The sequence below is a fragment of the Pseudophryne corroboree genome, chromosome 4 (assembly GCF_028390025.1).
Source record: "Pseudophryne corroboree isolate aPseCor3 chromosome 4, aPseCor3.hap2, whole genome shotgun sequence".
In the NCBI taxonomy this organism is placed as follows: Eukaryota; Metazoa; Chordata; class Amphibia; order Anura; family Myobatrachidae; genus Pseudophryne; species Pseudophryne corroboree.
Window position 1 is genome coordinate 765,020,896 of NC_086447.1, and position 17,126 is coordinate 765,038,021.

The 17,126-nt window shown below is 42.6% G+C and overlaps 1 protein-coding gene across 4 annotated transcripts in view; it reads right to left on the minus strand.

Annotated features, from left to right (window-relative positions):
- The window catches only part of FANCL (FA complementation group L), a 265,614-nt gene that overhangs the window by 163,652 nt on the left and 84,836 nt on the right, over positions 1–17,126 (minus strand). The window lies entirely within an intron of this gene.

The following is a 17,126-nucleotide window of genomic DNA, read 5'->3' on the forward strand; positions in this document are numbered from 1 at the left end:
TTTGCCTCATTTTATAAGACCCCATTCCCCCTCCCCTTAATTACAGTACTAATAGCTGTCACCTAGGAAAGTATTTTGTTTATATAAAAACCTATAAGGATTATACATACATAGAACTGTAGCATTTTAATAATAAGAATTTACTTACCGATAATTCTATTTCTCGGAGTCCGTAGTGGATGCTGGGGTTCCTGAAAGGACCATGGGGAATAGCGGCTCCGCAGGAGACAGGGCACAAAAAGTAAAGCTTTACGATCAGGTGGTGTGTACTGGCTCCTCCCCCTATGACCCTCCTCCAAGCCTCAGTTAGGTACTGTGCCCGGACGAGCGTACACAATAAGGAAGGATTTATGAATCCCGGGTAAGACTCATACCAGCCACACCAATCACACCGTACAACCTGTGATCTAAACCCAGTTAACAGTATGATAACAGCGGAGCCTCTGAAAAGATGGCTCACAACAATAATAACCCGATTTTTGTAACTATGTACAAGTAATGCAGATAATCCGCACTTGGGATGGGCGCCCAGCATCCACTACGGACTCCGAGAAATAGAATTATCGGTAAGTAAATTCTTATTTTCTCTATCGTCCTAGTGGATGCTGGGGTTCCTGAAAGGACCATGGGGATTATACCAAAGCTCCCAAACGGGCGGGAGAGTGCGGATGACTCTGCAGCACCGAATGAGAGAACTCCAGGTCCTCCTTAGCCAGGGTATCAAATTTGTAGAATTTTACAAACGTGTTCTCCCCCGACCACGTAGCCGCTCGGCAGAGTTGTAATGCCGAGACCCCTCGGGCAGCCGCCCAAGAAGAACCCACCTTCCTTGTGGAGTGGGCTTTTACCGATTTTGGCTGTGGCAGGCCTGCCACAGAATGTGCAAGCTGAATCGTACTACAAATCCAGCGAGCAATAGTCTGCTTAGACGCAGGAGCGCCCAACTTGTTGGGAGCATATAGTATAAACAGCGAGTCAGATTTCCTGACTCCAGCTGTCCTTGAAATGTATATTTTTAAAGCTCTGACAACGTCCAACAACTTGGAGTCCTCCAAGTCGCTTGTAGCCGCAGGCACTACAATAGGTTGGTTCAGATGAAATGCTGACACCACCTTAGGGAGAAAATGCGGACGAGTCCGCAGTTCTGCCCTGTCCGAATGGAAAATCAGATATGGGCTTTTGTAAGATAAAGCTGCCAGTTCTGACACTCTCCTGGCCGAAGCCAGGGCTAGTAGCATGGTCACTTTCCATGTGAGATATTTCAAATCCACAGTTTTTAGTGGTTCAAACCAATGAGATTTGAGAAAGTCCAAAACAACATTGAGATCCCACGGTGCCACTGGAGGCACCACAGGGGGCTGTATATGCAGCACTCCCTTAACAAAAGTCTGGACTTCAGGAACTGAAGCCAATTCTTTTTGGAAGAAAATCGACAGGGCCGAAATTTGAACCTTAATAGATCCCAATTTGAGACCCATAGACAATCCTGATTGCAGGAAATGTAGGAATCGACCCAGTTGAAATTCCTCCGTCGGAGCACTCCGATCCTCGCACCACGCAACATATTTTCGCCAAATGCGGTGATAATGTTGCGCGGTTACTTCCTTCCTTGCTTTAATCAAAGTAGGAATGACTTCTTCCGGCATGCCTTTTTCCTTTAGGATCCGGCGTTCAACCGCCATGCCGTCAAACGCAGCCGCGGTAAGTCTTGAAACAGACAGGGACCCTGCTGAAGCAAGTCCCTTCTCAGAGGTAGAGGCCACGGATCTTCCGTGATCATCTCTTGAAGTTCCGGGTACCAAGTCCTTCTTGGCCAATCCGGAACCACTAGTATCGTTCTTACGCCTCTTTGCCGTATAATTCTCAATACTTTTGGTATGAGAGGCAGAGGAGGAAACACATACACCGACTGGTACACCCAAGGCGTTACCAGCGCGTCCACAGCTATTGCCTGCGGATATCTTGACCTGGCGCAATACCTGTCCAGTTTTTTGTTGAGGCGAGACGCCATCATGTCCACCATTGGTCTTTCCCAACGGGTTACCAGCATGTGGAAAACTTCTGGATGAAGTCCCCACTCTCCCGGGTGAAGGTCGTGTCTGCTGAGGAAGTCTGCTTCCCAGTTGTCCACTCCCGGGATGAACACTGCTGACAGTGCTACAGAAAATGGAGTGATGAATTACCCAAGGCGCAAAAACACCTATGCAGCTACCTGTGGTGAAAAGGGCCACTTTAACCCCTGTATGCAAATATATGTAGAGAAAAACACAGGAAAAAAGCGCTCAGTGCCGTTTCACATCTAACAAAAAAAGGAAAATGTATTGCGATACTTAATGTCCAAATTGTCAAAACAGTCCAGTGGGTAGCAGAATCCCATCTAGTGATCCTCTGGAAATATTCTCCCAAGAAGTGATAAATGTCTTCAAAAATGGCTCATGATGATATGCAAAGAAAAACAATACAATATCATGGTATAGTATGTCAGAAATTCTCTATTCAGATGCCAACCAACAAAAAGCAGGGATCCAATGCGTACCCCACTCACAATAAATGTGATGTTAATCCACTCATAAAGGTATCTTTCATATGATGGTAATTCAAGTATATCGTACCATACTCACTTCTCCACAAGTGGGAACCCTCGTATCAAGGTTTCTTTATGTGCTTCAAAATCTCCTCAATGATGAGCAGAATGGTATATATAATAAAAGGTTTTATTTTTAAAAAAGACAAAATCCATACATAATTATCCCAGACTATACAAGATGCTGTTCTATACAGATAATGCCGGTGGCCACTCACAGCAATTTACTGCCTGATGTTATTGCATCAAGTAATAGGATGGGAAATACATGAAGGATATGCCTGTGAATACTCTCCAACGCGTTTCTCCCCTTTAGCGGGTCTTTGTCAAGGAACAAGAGTGTTCACAAGATAGCCTTATTTAAGGTGACAAACAGGAAATTAAAACAATTAAAACGTCCTATCTAAATTGCGGGTTGCCGTGGCAACGTGTCTCCACGTGTACCCAGCATTCCCTATACTTCCGTCTCTGGGAGGAAACATCTCTGGTCATTACACCAGTGAGTTCTTCCGCCCTCAGCCGTGACTGCTTCCGCCGCGTGTATTGACGGAACGTCACTTCCGCCTGCCGTTGCTATGGGGATACTCCGGGTTGTGTTCGCGCATACCTTGGTGCGCGTCACTCCCGTCCTCCATTGCTTTGATGATCTGTTTCCATGGTGACACACACTTATGGACACTGCTATGCACAGCAATAGAGCAGTCTTAACAGAAGTTTTTAAACAGGCATACCCTTCTCATATTAGCCCGTATTCTGCATATAGATACTTGGTAATAATAAATACATAGACAAAAATAAAAATAACAGATATTAAATTTATAAAAACCACCTCAACTCAAATTCATGATTTAGACCGTCCGGTGCCATAGTTTGTAAATTAAAAATCCACTGCATCTCACTTCTAGCCAGCCTATTCTCCTTATTATTATTACGCCACTGATCTTTTGTCAATTCAATGCCCCAAAAGGCCAGGATATGGTCAGTGGAGCAACTGTGGATTTCTTTAAAGTGGAGTGAGAATGGATGAGTAATCAGACCATTCCGGATATTCCGTACATGCTCACTCCATCTGATTTTTAGAGTCCTACTTGTTTTTCCTATATATAATTTATTACAGGAACACTGTATGGCGTATACTGCATATTTGCTGTTGCAAGTGATAAATTGTTTTATATTAAATTCCCTTCCGTTCCTGTTAAATTTTGTAAGTTTACGTATTTTAGAGGGGCAGCTTTTGCACATACTGCAGTCGCCACATCTGTGGAAACCTTGGTTTCTGACAACACCTCCCAATGGTTTCTCAATATAAGCACTAGTGGTTAATTGATCCTTCAAATTTCGAGCTCTTGTGTATATGAACTTTGGTTTGTCGGATAATATAGTTTTTAACACTGGGTCCTTCTTTAACAAGTGCCAATTTTTACAGAAAACTTTCTCTATGGCTTTGTGATGTCCTGTGAATTCTGTAATGAATGCTATATTGGGTTGTTTGTCCAATGTTACACTCTCCTGTCTGGTGCACAACAATTTTTCTCTATCTATTTGTGCAACTTTGTCTAGAGATGTCTGTAAAGCCAAAGGTTTGTATCCCTTCTGGATGAATTTCTTCCTCAAGATCTCAGCCTTTTTAAAAAATTCATCCTTATCGGTACAATTCCGTCTAATACGAGTGAATTGTCCTTCGGGGACATTTTTCAACCACAGTGGTAGGTGATTACTGCATGTACTTATATATGTGTTTGAATCCGTGGGTTTGATATATACAGTGGATTCAACTCTATCCTCCACCGGATATATACTAAGATCTAAAAAATTAACATTTAATTTACTCTGATCAAAATTGAGGTTGATTCCCAACCCATTGCTGTTAAGATAAGTGCAGAAACAATTAAGGGAGTCTTGATCACCCTTCCACACAAAGAGAACATCATCTATATATCTCCACCAGGAGACCAGGTTCGCCCGCCAGTCATGCCCAGTCCAGACCATGGCATCCTCCCATCTGGACATAAATAAATTAGCATAACTGGGGGCGAACCTGGTCCCCATGGCGGTACCGACCTCCTGATTATAGAAGTCCCCATCGAAATTGAAATAATTATGGTGCAAAATGAAGGAAATCCCCTCTAACATAAAATCACAAAGACCATCTTGTATTTTGGCAGTTATCAAGGTTTGTTTAACCGCCTCTAGACCATCTGTATGCTTAATTATCGTATACAATGAGGTCACATCACCAGTTACCAAAAACATATCCGAATCCCATTTAATATCCTTTAATTTATTTAAAACATCCCTTGTATCTTTAAGATATGATCGACATTCCACGACCAGGGGCTGAAGTTTTGAGTCAATAAAGTGGGACATATTGGCTGTAATGGAATTAGTCCCTGCCACTATAGGGCGACCTGGGGGGTTATGTGCATCTTTGTGGATCTTTGGCAAAAGATATAGCACTGGCACAGTATATTCCTCATTGACTAGGAATTCCGCTGTAGATTTATCTAAAGTGCCATTTAAAGTGTGTTTGTCTACCAAAGTTCGGAGGTTATTAAGAATCCTTAAAGAAGGATCGGTTCTCAATTTTTTATAGGTAACATCATCTTTTAACTGGCGCATGACTTCTGTAACATACATGGTTTTACTCATTACCACGACCCCTCCCCCCTTATCAGCGGGTTTGATTATTATAGACTCGTTTTTTTTGAGTCTATCTAGGGCCAGGCGTTCATTTTTACTGAGATTGTGTCTATGCGGAAGCATTTTTCCTTGTAGGCACTTAATTTCCTCATGGACTATCTTCTGGAATGAATCCACAAAACAACCCTTCATATAACTAGGGTTAAATTGAGATTTCCTTCTGAAATTCATATCAGTTGTCTCCACATTAGCACTTTCAACTTCACCATCCTTTGATGCAAAAAAATTTTTAAGTGACAATTTACGGATAAATTTTTGTATATCAATATACAAATTGAAAAAATTTATCTCGTTAGATGGACAGAATTTAAGGCCTTTTTTTAGGACCGAAACTTCATCTTCATCGAGAGTGTGGTCACTTAAATTAAAGATCTTTGTGACAGTCTCGCCATTTTCTACATTGTCAAATGATTTATTAACCTTAACCCTACGAATCTTGCGATCTCTTTTCCTCTGTCCTGCTCTTTTTCCTCGTCTGGTTTTACTACGAGGTGTAGACAGTGGTTTTGGGCTTTTTATAACTATCGTTTCCTCCAATTGTCTCTCCTGAATTCTAAAAAATTCTCTGATTGGGTTCGTTCCATTAGTGCACCGTATCTATTTCTAATTGGTAAGGGTGTATGCAAGGTTTCCCTAGGTTGGTACCGATCAAAATTTCCAACTCTTGATCTATAGTCCTCCCTATAAGGTCGGACATCATTATCCTTAATCCCTTGGAAGGGACTACCCCTCCTCGGGTGATACCTTTGATATGTACCTCCTTGCATGGCATCTTTATTAAAGGTCGTTCTATTTTGATTGGCATAATCCCGTCTCTGGAACCCTTTTTTTCTCATACTAATTATTTTATTTTTTTGGGTTGACAACACATGGTTATTATAGGCCCGTGGTTTAGAAACAGGTACATATGAATCATTACCACTTTCTTGGCCCTCTTTTTGTGATGTTTTCAAGGGCTCAAGTGGTATCCTATCTCTGGCCAATTTTTTGGTTTTTCGTTGTATAATCTCTTTCTCACTTTTCTTTATCCTATTGGCAATAACTTCTTCCATATTTTTAAATTCCTCCAAGTTCTGAAAGGGCACAAGGAGAGGTTCTAATGATTTAATTTGCTCATCCAAAGAATTGGCCTCTTTCTGTCTCTCTTGGATTATTAACTCCATAAGAGAAAAAGAGCAAGTTTGTAAAATACTTTCCCATTTATTGGAGAAATATTCACTGGAATCTGAGAAAGAAGCCTGCTTCTGTATCTGTAGACCCTTAGGGACTAGCTTCATTGTCAGATATTTTTCCAGTGTCACAATCTCCCAAAATATACGATTTTCCTTTAAAAGGATCTTTTCTAGCTTGCCCATAATATTCTCTAGAGTTTCATCCTCTAGATCTAACACTGCATAGGTGTTTTTGCGCCTTGGGTAATTCATCACTCCATTTTCTGTATTTCTGTTCACTTGTATTTATTATCTAGGCTGCATTATGTTTCACCACAGAACTAAACGTAATGGTTTAGTAAACACTGTATTTGAAGGTATTCCAGTGTTAGATCTAGAGGATGAAACTCTAGAGAATATTATGGGCAAGCTAGAAAAGATCCTTTTAAAGGAAAATCGTATATTTTGGGAGATTGTGACACTGGAAAAATATCTGACAATGAAGCTAGTCCCTAAGGGTCTACAGATACAGAAGCAGGCTTCTTTCTCAGATTCCAGTGAATATTTCTCCAATAAATGGGAAAGTATTTTACAAACTTGCTCTTTTTCTCTTATGGAGTTAATAATCCAAGAGAGACAGAAAGAGGCCAATTCTTTGGATGAGCAAATTAAATCATTAGAACCTCTCCTTGTGCCCTTTCAGAACTTGGAGGAATTTAAAAATATGGAAGAAGTTATTGCCAATAGGATAAAGAAAAGTGAGAAAGAGATTATACAACGAAAAACCAAAAAATTGGCCAGAGATAGGATACCACTTGAGCCCTTGAAAACATCACAAAAAGAGGGCCAAGAAAGTGGTAATGATTCATATGTACCTGTTTCTAAACCACGGGCCTATAATAACCATGTGTTGTCAACCCAAAAAAATAAAATAATTAGTATGAGAAAAAAAGGGTTCCAGAGACGGGATTATGCCAATCAAAATAGAACGACCTTTAATAAAGATGCCATGCAAGGAGGTACATATCAAAGGTATCACCCGAGGAGGGGTAGTCCCTTCCAAGGGATTAAGGATAATGATGTCCGACCTTATAGGGAGGACTATAGATCAAGAGTTGGAAATTTTGATCGGTACCAACCTAGGGAAACCTTGCATACACCCTTACCAATTAGAAATAGATACGGTGCACTAATGGAACGAACCCAATCAGAGAATTTTTTAGAATTCAGGAGAGACAATTGGAGGAAACGATAGTTATAAAAAGCCCAAAACCACTGTCTACACCTCGTAGTAAAACCAGACGAGGAAAAAGAGCAGGACAGAGGAAAAGAGATCGCAAGATTCGTAGGGTTAAGGTTAATAAATCATTTGACAATGTAGAAAATGGCGAGACTGTCACAAAGATCTTTAATTTAAGTGACCACACTCTCGATGAAGATGAAGTTTCGGTCCTAAAAAAAGGCCTTAAATTCTGTCCATCTAACGAGATAAATTTTTTCAATTTGTATATTGATATACAAAAATTTATCCGTAAATTGTCACTTAAAAATTTTTTTGCATCAAAGGATGGTGAAGTTGAAAGTGCTAATGTGGAGACAACTGATATGAATTTCAGAAGGAAATCTCAATTTAACCCTAGTTATATGAAGGGTTGTTTTGTGGATTCATTCCAGAAGATAGTCCATGAGGAAATTAAGTGCCTACAAGGAAAAATGCTTCCGCATAGACACAATCTCAGTAAAAATGAACGCCTGGCCCTAGATAGACTCAAAAAAAACGAGTCTATAATAATCAAACCCGCTGATAAGGGGGGAGGGGTCGTGGTAATGAGTAAAACCATGTATGTTACAGAAGTCATGCGCCAGTTAAAAGATGGTGTTACCTATAAAAAATTGAGAACCGATCCTTCTTTAAGGATTCTTAATAACCTCCGAACTTTGGTAGACAAACACACTTTAAATGGCACTTTAGATAAATCTACAGCGGAATTCCTAGTCAATGAGGAATATACTGTGCCAGTGCTATATCTTTTGCCAAAGATCCACAAAGATGCACATAACCCCCCAGGTCGCCCTATAGTGGCAGGGACTAATTCCATTACAGCCAATATGTCCCACTTTATTGACTCAAAACTTCAGCCCCTGGTCGTGGAATGTCGATCATATCTTAAAGATACAAGGGATGTTTTAAATAAATTAAAGGATATTAAATGGGATTCGGATATGTTTTTGGTAACTGGTGATGTGACCTCATTGTATACGATAATTAAGCATACAGATGGTCTAGAGGCGGTTAAACAAACCTTGATAACTGCCAAAATACAAGATGGTCTTTGTGATTTTATGTTAGAGGGGATTTCCTTCATTTTGCACCATAATTATTTCAATTTCGATGGGGACTTCTATAATCAGGAGGTCGGTACCGCCATGGGGACCAGGTTCGCCCCCAGTTATGCTAATTTATTTATGTCCACATGGGAGGATGCCATGGTCTGGACTGGGCATGACTGGCGGGCGAACCTGGTCTCCTGGTGGAGATATATAGATGATGTTCTCTTTGTGTGGAAGGGTGATCAAGACTCCCTTAATTGTTTCTGCACTTATCTTAACAGCAATGGGTTGGGAATCAACCTCAATTTTGATCAGAGTAAATTAAATGTTAATTTTTTAGATCTTAGTATATATCCGGTGGAGGATAGAGTTGAATCCACTGTATATATCAAACCCACGGATTCAAACACATATATAAGTACATGCAGTAATCACCTACCACTGTGGTTGAAAAATGTCCCCGAAGGACAATTCACTCGTATTAGACGGAATTGTACCGATAAGGATGAATTTTTTAAAAAGGCTGAGATCTTGAGGAAGAAATTCATCCAGAAGGGATACAAACCTTTGGCTTTACAGACATCTCTAGACAAAGTTGCACAAATAGATAGAGAAAAATTGTTGTGCACCAGACAGGAGAGTGTAACATTGGACAAACAACCCAATATAGCATTCATTACAGAATTCACAGGACATCACAAAGCCATAGAGAAAGTTTTCTGTAAAAATTGGCACTTGTTAAAGAAGGACCCAGTGTTAAAAACTATATTATCCGACAAACCAAAGTTCATATACACAAGAGCTCGAAATTTGAAGGATCAATTAACCACTAGTGCTTATATTGAGAAACCATTGGGAGGTGTTGTCAGAAACCAAGGTTTCCACAGATGTGGCGACTGCAGTATGTGCAAAAGCTGCCCCTCTAAAATACGTAAACTTACAAAATTTAACAGGAACGGAAGGGAATTTAATATAAAACAATTTATCACTTGCAACAGCAAATATGCAGTATACGCCATACAGTGTTCCTGTAATAAATTATATATAGGAAAAACAAGTAGGACTCTAAAAATCAGATGGAGTGAGCATGTACGGAATATCCGGAATGGTCTGATTACTCATCCATTCTCACTCCACTTTAAAGAAATCCACAGTTGCTCCACTGACCATATCCTGGCCTTTTGGGGCATTGAATTGACAAAAGATCAGTGGCGTAATAATAATAAGGAGAATAGGCTGGCTAGAAGTGAGATGCAGTGGATTTTTAATTTACAAACTATGGCACCGGACGGTCTAAATCATGAATTTGAGTTGAGGTGGTTTTTATAAATTTAATATCTGTTATTTTTATTTTTGTCTATGTATTTATTATTACCAAGTATCTATATGCAGAATACGGGCTAATATGAGAAGGGTATGCCTGTTTAAAAACTTCTGTTAAGACTGCTCTATTGCCGTGCATAGCAGTGTCCATAAGTGTGTGTCACCATGGAAACAGATCATCAAAGCAATGGAGGACGGGAGTGACGCGCACCAAGGTATGCGCGAACACAACCCGGAGTATCCCCATAGCAACGGCAGGCGGAAGTGACGTTCCGTCAATACACGCGGCGGAAGCAGTCACGGCTGAGGGCGGAAGAACTCACTGGTGTAATGACCAGAGATGTTTCCTCCCAGAGACGGAAGTATAGGGAATGCTGGGTACACGTGGAGACACGTTGCCACGGCAACCCGCAATTTAGATAGGACGTTTTAATTGTTTTAATTTCCTGTTTGTCACCTTAAATAAGGCTATCTTGTGAACACTCTTGTTCCTTGACAAAGACCCGCTAAAGGGGAGAAACGCGTTGGAAGAGTATTCACAGGCATATCCTTCATGTATTTCCCATCCTATTACTTGATGCAATAACATCAGGCAGTAAATTGCTGTGAGTGGCCACCGGCATTATCTGTATAGAACAGCATCTTGTATAGTCTGGGATAATTATGTATGGATTTTGTCTTTTTTAAAAATAAAACCTTTTATTATATATACCATTCTGCTCATCATTGAGGAGATTTTGAAGCACATAAAGAAACCTTGATACGAGGGTTCCCACTTGTGGAGAAGTGAGTATGGTACGATATACTTGAATTACCATCATATGAAAGATACCTTTATGAGTGGATTAACATCACATTTATTGTGAGTGGGGTACGCATTGGATCCCTGCTTTTTGTTGGTTGGCATCTGAATAGAGAGTTTCTGACATACTATACCATGATATTGTATTGTTTTTCTTTGCATATCATCATGAGCCATTTTTGAAGACATTTATCACTTCTTGGGAGAATATTTCCAGAGGATCACTAGATGGGATTCTGCTACCCACTGGACTGTTTTGACAATTTGGACATTAAGTATCGCAATACATTTTCCTTTTTTTGTTAGATGTGAAACGGCACTGAGCGCTTTTTTCCTGTGTTTTTCTCTACTGCTGACAGTGCTATCACATGATTCTCTGCCCAGCGAAGAATCCTTGCAGCTTCTGCCATTGCACTCCTGCTTCTTGTGCCGCCCTGTCTGTTCACATGGGCGACTGCTGTGATGTTGTCCGACTGGATCAACACCGGTTTTCCTTGAAGCAGAGGTTCTGCCTGGCTTAGAGCATTGTAGATTGCTCTTAGTTCCAGAATGTTTATGTGAAGAGACGTTTCCAGGCTCGACCACACGCCCTGGAAGTTTCTTCCTTGTGTGACTGCTCCCCAGCCTCTCAGGCTGGCGTCCGTGGTCACCAGGATCCAATCCTGTATGCCGAATCTGCGGCCCTCCAATAGATGAGCACTCTGCAACCACCACAGAAGAGATACCCTTGTCCTTGGAGACAGGGTTATCCGCTGGTGCATCTGAAGATGCGACCCTGACCATTTGTCCAACAGATCCCTCTGGAAAATTCTTGTGTGGAATCTGCCGAATGGAATTGCTTCGTAAGAAGCCACCATTTTTCCCAGGACTCTTGTGCATTGATGTACAGACACCTTTCCTGGTTTTAGGAGGTTCCTGACAAGCTCGGATAACTCCTTGGCTTTTTCCTCCGGGAGAAAAACCTTTTTCTGAACCGTGTCCAGAATCATCCCTAGGAACAGCAGACGTGTTGTCGGAATTAACTGGGATTTTGGAATATTCAGAATCCACCCGTGCTGTTTTAGCACTTCTTGAGACAGTGCTAATCCCATCTCTAGCTGTTCTCTGGACCTTGCCCTTATTAGGAGATCGTCCAAGTATGGGATAATTAATACGCCTTTTCTTCGAAGAAGAATCATCATCTCGGCCATTACCTTGGTAAAGACCCGAGGTGCCGTGGACAATCCGAACGGCAGCGTCTGAAACTGATAGTGACAGTTCTGTACGACGAACCTGAGGTACCCCTGGTGTGAGGGGTAAATTGGAACGTGGAGATACGCATCCTTGATGTCCAAGGATACCATAAAGTCCCCTTCTTCCAGGTTCGCTATCACTGCTCTGAGTGACTCCATCTTGAACTTGAACTTCTTTATGTACAGGTTCAAGGATTTCAGATTTAGAATAGGTCTTACCGAGCCATCCGGCTTCGGTACCACAAATAGAGTGGAATAATACCCCTTTCCTTGTTGTAAAAGGGGTACCTTGACTATCACCTGCTGAGAGTACAGCTTGTGAATGGCTTCCAAGACCGTCACCCTGTCGGAGGGGGACGTTGGTAAAGCAGACTTCAGGAAACGGCGAGGTGGATCCGTCTCTAGTTCCAACCTGTACCCCTGAGATATTATCTGCAGGATCCAGGGATCTACCTGCGAGTGAGCCCACTGCGCGCTGAAATTCTTGAGACGACCCCCCACCGCCCCCGAGTCCGCTTGAGAAGCCCCAGCGTCATGTTGAGGCTTTTGTAGAAGCGGGGGAGGGCTTCTGTTCCTGGGAAGGAGCTGCCTGTTGCTGTCTCTTCCCCCTTCCTCTGCCTCGTGGCAGATATGAATATCCCTTTGCTCTCTTGTTTTTAAAGGAACGAAAGGGCTGCGGTTGAAAAGTCGGTGTCTTTTTCTGTTGGGGAGTGACTTGAGGTAAAAAGGTGGATTTCCCGGCTGTAGCCGTGGCCACCAAATCCGATAGACCGACACCAAATAACTCCTCCCCTTTATACGGCAAAACTTCCATATGCCGTTTTGAGTCCGCATCGCCTGACCACTGTCGCGTCCATAAACTTTTTCTGGCCGAAATGGACATAGCACTTACCCGTGATGCCAGTGTGCAGATATCCCTCTGTGCATCACGCATATAAAGAAATGCATCCTTTATTTGCTCTAAAGACAGTAACACATTGTTCCTATCCAGGGTATCAAAATTTTCAATCAGGGACTCTGACCAAGCTACCCCAGCACTGCACATCCAGGCTGTCGCTATAGCTGGTCGTAGTATAACACCTGTATGTGTGTATATACTTTTTTGGATATTTTCCATCCTCCTATCTGCTGGATCTTTAAGTGCGGCCGTCTCAGGAGAGGGTAACGCCACTTGTTTTGATAAGCGTGTGAGCGCCTTGTCCACCCTAGGAGGTGTTTCCCAGCGCGCCCTAACCTCTGGCGGGAAAGGGTATAAAGCCAATAACTTCTTTGAAATTAGCATTTTTTTATCGGGGGCAACCCACGCTTCATCACACACCTCATTTAATTCATCTGATTCAGGAAAAACTATAGGTAGTTTTTTCACACCCCACATGATACCCTGTTTTGTGGTACCTGTAGTATCAGCAATATGTAACGCCTCCTTCATTGCCAAAATCATATAACGTGTGGCCCTACTAGAAAATACGGTTGATTCGTCACCGTCGCCACTGGAATCAGTGCCTGTGTCTGGGTCTGTGTCGACCGACTGAGGCAAAGGGCGTTTTACAGCCCCTGACGGTGTTTGAGGCGCCTGGACAGGCACTAATTGATTGTCCGGCCGTCTCATGTCGTCAAACGACTGCTTTAGCGTGTTGACACTATCCCGTAATTCCATAAATAAAGGCATCCATTCTGGTGTCGACCCCCTAGGAGGTGACATCCCCATATTTGGCAATTGCTCCGCCTCCACACCAATATCGTCCTCATACATGTCGACACACACGTACCGACACACAGCAGACACACAGGGAATGCTCTTAACGAAGACAGGACCCCACTAGCCCTTTGGGGAGACAGAGGGAGAGTTTGCCAGCACACACCAAAAGCGCTATATATGACAGGGATAGCCTTATAATAAGTGCTCCCTGTATAGCTGCTTTAATAATATAGTTTTGCCACAATTTTGCCCCCCCTCTCTTGTTTTACCCTGTTTCTGTAGTGCAGTGCAGGGGAGAGCCTGGGAGCCTTCCTGACCAGCGGAGCTGTGTGAGGAAAATGGCGCTGTGTGCTGAGGAGATAGGCCCCGCCCCTTTTTCGGCGGGCTCGTCTCCCGCTCTTTAGTGGATTCTGGCAGGGGTTAAATATCTCCATATAGCCCCCGGAGGCTATATGTGAGGTATTTTTAGCCAAAAAAGGTTTTCATTTGCCTCCCAGGGCGCCCCCCTCCCAGCGCCCTGCACCCTCAGTGACTGCCGTGTGAAGTGTGCTGAGAGGAAAATGGCGCACAGCTGCAGTGCTGTGCGCTACCTTAAGAAGACTGAGGAGTCTTCTGCCGCCGATTCTGGACCTCTTCTCGTTTCAGCATCTGCAAGGGGGCCGGCGGCGAGGCTCCGGTGACCATCCAGGCTGTACCTGTGATCGTCCCTCTGGAGCTAATGTCCAGTAGCCAAGAAGCCAATCCATCCTGCACGCAGGTGAGTTCACTTCTTCTCCCCTAAGTCCCTCGTTGCAGTGATCCTGTTGCCAGCAGGACTCACTGTAAAATAAAAAACCTAAGCTAAACTTTTCTAAGCAGCTCTTTAGGAGAGCCACCTAGATTGCACCCTTCTCGGCCGGGCACAAAAATCTAACTGAGGCTTGGAGGAGGGTCATAGGGGGAGGAGCCAGTACACACCACCTGATCGTAAAGCTTTACTTTTTGTGCCCTGTCTCCTGCGGAGCCGCTATTCCCCATGGTCCTTTCAGGAACCCCAGCATCCACTAGGACGATAGAGAAATATATTTGGATTTGAAATAAGTCTATTTTAAATACAAAAGTGTCAAAGTCATAAGTCTGGAAAATTCCAACAGATTCATCTCAGTCTTCCTGCAAACTACTGTATGTCAGATTGCAAATCATATTTTACTAAAATATAATAAAAGTCTCATGCTAATAATAGTGGATGTCCAAAAACTTAAGACACTAGACAAATGAAGAGGGAGTGCAAATATATGCACTAGAGGAGTCACCTCTCTTCTCTACTATATCTGTAAGCTTCTGATTTCAAAAAGCCAAACTCCAAAATGAGAAGCTGGATTCATTAGGAACTTGCATGAGAAACAATGCCAGTTTGGTGGGATTCTACTCAAAAGGTGGGATACCTGCCTTTTTATCTACCATAGATCACTAATAACTTTAGTGACCAAGTCTGTTGAGCAATATATGTTGAAAAAGACCATAGAATACTGGCTGACCCATCTGGATCTCCCAGCAGTATCAGAATGCAAAAATGTCTTAACTAAAGCACATCTACTATCTGTGGCCTGAATACATGGCTCACTAACAATAATGTATATATATATATATATATATATATATATATACAATCCTTTTCTTTGAATCCACAGGGGGCTCTGGAGTACTCTTGGGTATGGACGGGGCATTAGCAGGGATAGGCACATTTAAATAATTCAATTAGTAACCCTCCACCCCTCCATACTCCCAAGACACCTCAGTGTTTTTTTACTGAGCCGAACAGGAGCATAGAGAGCATGAACAATGGAGAAATGCATATAACATAACAGACAACTAGAAAGTTGACACAACAACAGAAAACAATCACCGTAACATGTCAACAAGTCGGTGAGAATGTGTTATCATAAGATTTACTGAACTTACCACTAGCCAGGTGAAACTGCTCTGGGTGGGAGTCCAGTGCCCCCTGTGGATTCAAAGAAAAGGATTTATCTGGTAAGTACCAAAATCGTATTTTCTTTTTCATCCACTAGGGGTCACTGGAGTACTCTTGGGACATACCAAAGTTCCCCCTTGGGTGGGAGAGGTGTTTGGCATCTTTAATACTAGACGGCCAAAGTTAGATGCTGATGCCGCAAACATATGAAACTTGTAAAAGCGCACAAACGTGTGCACTGATGACCATGTAGCTGCACGGCAAAGCTGCGTCGTAGAAGCTCCACGACGTGCTGCCCATGACATTCCCATAGAACGCATGGAATATGCTGAAACGGATGCAGACGACAGGTCAGCGTAATCCATCTAGCCAACCTCTGCTTGGAAGCTGGCCAACCTATCTTGACTGCATCATTGAGAACAACAACATATCCATTTTACGTATTGTTGAAGTTTGGCTACATAAACAGAGTGCGCGTACCACAATCAAAGTGACTGGAGTTCCAGAACTGCCTGAAAAAAAACAGGAACTACGATTGGTTGATTTACTGTATATGAAAAGATGAAACTACCTTCGGTAGAAAAGCGGGAATAGTCCGAAGTTCCGCTCTGTCATCATGAAATACTAGATACGGTGGCTTGTATGACCAGGCACCCAAATCTGAAACACACCTTGCTGAAGCTAAGGCTAGGAGAAACACTCTTTTCCAAGTTAGAAACGTAACATGCACTTGTTATAAGGTTCAAAAATTGAAGACTGCACAAAATCTAAAACCAGAATCAAGTGCCATGGAGCTGTAGGTGGTATGAATGGATGTTGAACTCTAAGGACACCTTGCAGGAAAGTGTGAACTGTTGGCAAAAGAGCCAAACGCCTTTGAAAGATAATTAACAAGGCAGAGACCTGCACTTTTAGTGACGCTGAAAGTAGTCCTCCATCTAACCCCACCTGTAAAAATAGCAAAAGACGAGATAACTTGAAAGAAGTTATCGGAAACTTCCGAGCTTCACACTAACCTATATAAGCTTGCCAAATTCTGTGATAATGAGCTGCTGTAACTGGCTTCCTAGCACGTAACATGGTTGGTATAACGGACTCTAGAATGCCCTCTCGTCTTAAGAGAGTGGTTTTAACAGCCACCCCGTCAAACTCAGCCGAGCTAAATCGGGGTAAAGGAATGGACCCTGCTGTAGTAGGTCTGGACGTAGCGGAAGTGGCCAGGGATCGACTGCGAGTAGACCGCGGAGATACGAGAACCACGCTCTCAGTGGCCAATAAGGCGCCACCAGTATAACGGTCGTGGATTCTCTTTTGATCCACTTTAGCAACTAAGGAAGCAGCGGAAATGGT